General features: G+C 45.5%; 1 pseudogene; it reads right to left on the bottom strand.

The window, feature by feature from the left end:
- Positions 1–821: 821 nt before the first annotated feature.
- LOC119299847 overlaps positions 822–3,612 on the bottom strand; it is a 3,635-nt pseudogene continuing 844 nt past the window's right edge.

A 3,612-nucleotide genomic window follows, 5' to 3' on the forward strand; every position in this document is an offset into this window, starting at 1 on the left:
TGTTGGAGCGCAGAATATTCTTATGTTCCTTGACATACGGGGTCACCAAGGTAGAATTCTGTAGAACTGTGTAGTGTGCTTGAGCCCAAGAATGCCCGTTCCTACATATTATTGAGTCGGCGACGAGATCGCCGCGGGCGATCGACGACGGTGAGGACGAGGATGGGACGGGACACCTCACGTGCAAGCCTAGACAAATCTTGAGAAAATGAAGCTTGAAGGTCGAGATTGGAGAGGAGAAAGCTTAAGTGTGGCTTGGGCATTTCATCGAACACCTCATGTGCATGCATAGAAGGGAGAACAGAGTAGCGCATGCACACACGTCCCACACGGCCACAAAACAGAGCAGAGGGTGGGCAGGGGCGAGGGTATATATAGACATCTCTTTATTCTCGGTTGGTGGCTAGAACCGGAACAGAAGCCTGCTCTTTAGTCCCGGTTCTAGCCATCAACCAGGACTAAAGGGGTTGCGCCAGGAGCAAGGCCATTTGGTCTCGGTTCGTGTTTAGAACCCGGACCAAAGGGGTCAGACTAACCGGGACCTGTGAGCCCCAAGGCCCGGCCGGTGCCCTGGCCTCACGAACCGGGACTGATACACCCATTGGTCTCGGTTCGTAACAGAATCGGGATTAATGCTTTTATCTGGTCTGGAATAAAGCCCTGTTTTCTACTAGTGTTTCATTCATTAATATAAGTGAATTTAAACATGGGCACAACTATGATGCAACTTTGACGGCTACATCTCATATGAATACGTCTAGAAAGTTGTAGCATTATAGCTAGAAATGATCAATATATTTTCCATGAAAAATACAATGGTACTATTTATATCCAGCAAATCTAAGGCATGTACTAAGCATCTGCTTCAGTTGGTTCGTGAATCCGGTAATCTCCATTTGAAGTGCCTTCCCCAGCTGCAGCTTTGTCACCACAACTTGTGATGATGAGTTCGGTTAGGTTCCGCTTCCGCAAGGACTCCACACCACACGATCCCTTCTTACCATCAAACAAATTAATACATCTCCCCACTCGAAGTTTCTCAAGAGTTGGCAACGCGCCATTGTTGATCTGTATAGTGTTGAGTTTCTCCAGGCCTTCAATGTAAAGCACTTTGAGATTTTGGAATGTACCTTTGCTGAAACATATAGACTCCTCGGCGAAAGACTCCTCCCAGAGAGCAAGAAGAGTTATATTCGGCAATTTTCCGATCACCTCGATGTCCACCTGCCTCAGTTGTGTCCGAAGCAACTTAAGCTTGGCTAAATCGTTGAGGGAGCTCATCCAATTAGGGAGACGACCTAAACGACCACATAGCCTTAGTGACCGGAGATGCTCTGTTGGCGATTCCTTCATGTTCTCCAGAAAAACAAGCGACTCGGAGCGCACTTCAAGCCGTTCCAGCCGAACAAGCCTTTGCAATCGAGATAACAATTCCCTCGCTGCTTCATTGCCCCCGTCAAAATCCAACGCCAGCCGATGCAGGTTGGTCAACGTCCTCAGCTTCTTTGCCGCTTCGCTGTCCTGTGCAATATGCACCAGCCCTAACACTTGAAGGTTCCTTAGCTTCTCGATTTCCTCGGGAGCTCTTACACTGAACTGGCCTGCATAACACGAACACGGAGATTCACACCGTTCGTCGCAGCCACCACCACGCACGCAGAGCATGTCTGCCAGGGTCTCCAAGATGTTCTTCTTACATCTGCATGCGTTCTTCTTTTCTCGTATCTTCTCTGCTAGGTCTTGGGCAAAGCTGACGCCACCACGAAGGTAACACAGCTTCTCCATATGGATGACACCAGCTGGCAAGTGTGTCACCTTTGTGTCTCTAACATCTAGTGTCTCCAGACAACTAAGCTTCCGCAGAGATGGAAGTCTTGAAATATGTGTTCCTCGCAGACCAAGGTACCTTAAATGGGGTAATTGTCCAATATACCTGAGATCATTATTCTCCAAACCAATTGTGTCCTCCAAGTCAAGAACCCTCAACATCCGCAGTTTAGGGGTGACGAGGGACATAGGATACTCTCCAAAGACGGTCAAGGACCGTATAATACGTAAGTTTACACCTGTCATTATCTTCTCGTGCCTCTTCCATGTTTTCACTACCAAATGGCGTGTATTACTTGGCGGAGACCTTTTGCAATGCTTGTCCATGATGAAGTGCTGATTCTCATCAATATACTTGGACAAGATTATGTGGAGTACTAGGCCATGAACACAACAACGTTCACTTGACATGCTAGCGATGGCCGTGTCCGAAGGCTGGATCATGTTCCGCTTGATGAGCTCATCGTACAGACTACATGCAACTTCATCGACGGTCAGGCCATATAGAATTTTTATGTAGCCTTCTGCCATCCACCGCCGCAGTAAGCGGGCACGCCTGATCTGATAGTTCTTGGGGAAGAGACTCATGTACAATAAGCAGGACTTGACATGATATGGTAACCTGTCGTAGCTCAAGGAGATGACTCTCATGATATCAATCTCAGACGGTAACCCTGACCCAAGGTGCTCTTGCAAATTCATCCACTCCCTGCTTATGTTGGGACTATTAGCCAACATACCTCCTACGGTACCTATGGCAAGCGGAAGGCCTTGACATTGCTATAAGACAAGATCGGCTTGGTTTGCCATATCACTCGGCAACTTATATTCGGCATTCTTGTACACCTTGAATTGAACAAATAACAGTAAATAAGAAACTAAAATCATGATAAGCTACTGTATATATCTATGATCATTTAGTTTACTTCAAAAAAAAAAGAGAAATGAGAAAAACATAGCCCCTAAGTCCCTATACCTCTATGAATAGTGAACTCCCCCACAGCTCATTTTTGCTTCTTGAAGAGACCATGTAGGTAGGTTCCTCTAGTTTTTCCCAACAAATATTTCCCAAAACTCCGCACAGTTCATCCCCCTTTCCATTTAATTTCTTAAATGGAAATACAAAGTTCAGACCAGCAGCGGGTTGGTGCATTGCCAGGAAACCTGCTACGGATGCTCGGCTAAACATCTGTTATGGAGGGAAAACCTGACAACACAACACCTCATAGTTCTAGTTCTATCATGCCATGTGATCTCAATTATCATTGATTTTGGAATAATAATTCTACAGTGCTCCATCCGTCCCTAACTTGGCGCCTATTAGATTTTTTGAAGTCAAACTTTGTAAACTTTAACTAAATTTCAGAGTAATTCTAAATTAGATTTATACAGAAGGCTTAATTAATTTTGTCACACTCTGAAGAATAATTAATAAAGTTGGATGTGTGCATCATGTTGATGCAGAGGCCGGGGTAATCCTTCTTTTCGAAAAAATATATAGAAGGCTTAATGCTTATGAAAGAAAACAATACAGAGTGTAAATTTCTGGGATTATTATTCCTGAGTAGATGATCTTGCAGAGCAGTTGGGAAAAAAATGTAACTGTTGACTTAATTGTGCGAATAAAAATTACAAAGCCGAAGGAACCAGCGGGGTTAGCGAGCTGTGAGCTGACCTTTTGGCACAGTAGTTTCCGGCCTTCTTTGGTGGGAGTGGCTTCAGCTCGTACACGTCCTCCCCAGCGCACCGCCGGGGAACATCCTCTCGCCGTGTCGTCACGATGAC

This window comes from Triticum dicoccoides, chromosome 5A (genome assembly GCF_002162155.2).
Source record: "Triticum dicoccoides isolate Atlit2015 ecotype Zavitan chromosome 5A, WEW_v2.0, whole genome shotgun sequence".
Classification (NCBI taxonomy): domain Eukaryota; kingdom Viridiplantae; phylum Streptophyta; class Magnoliopsida; order Poales; family Poaceae; genus Triticum; species Triticum dicoccoides.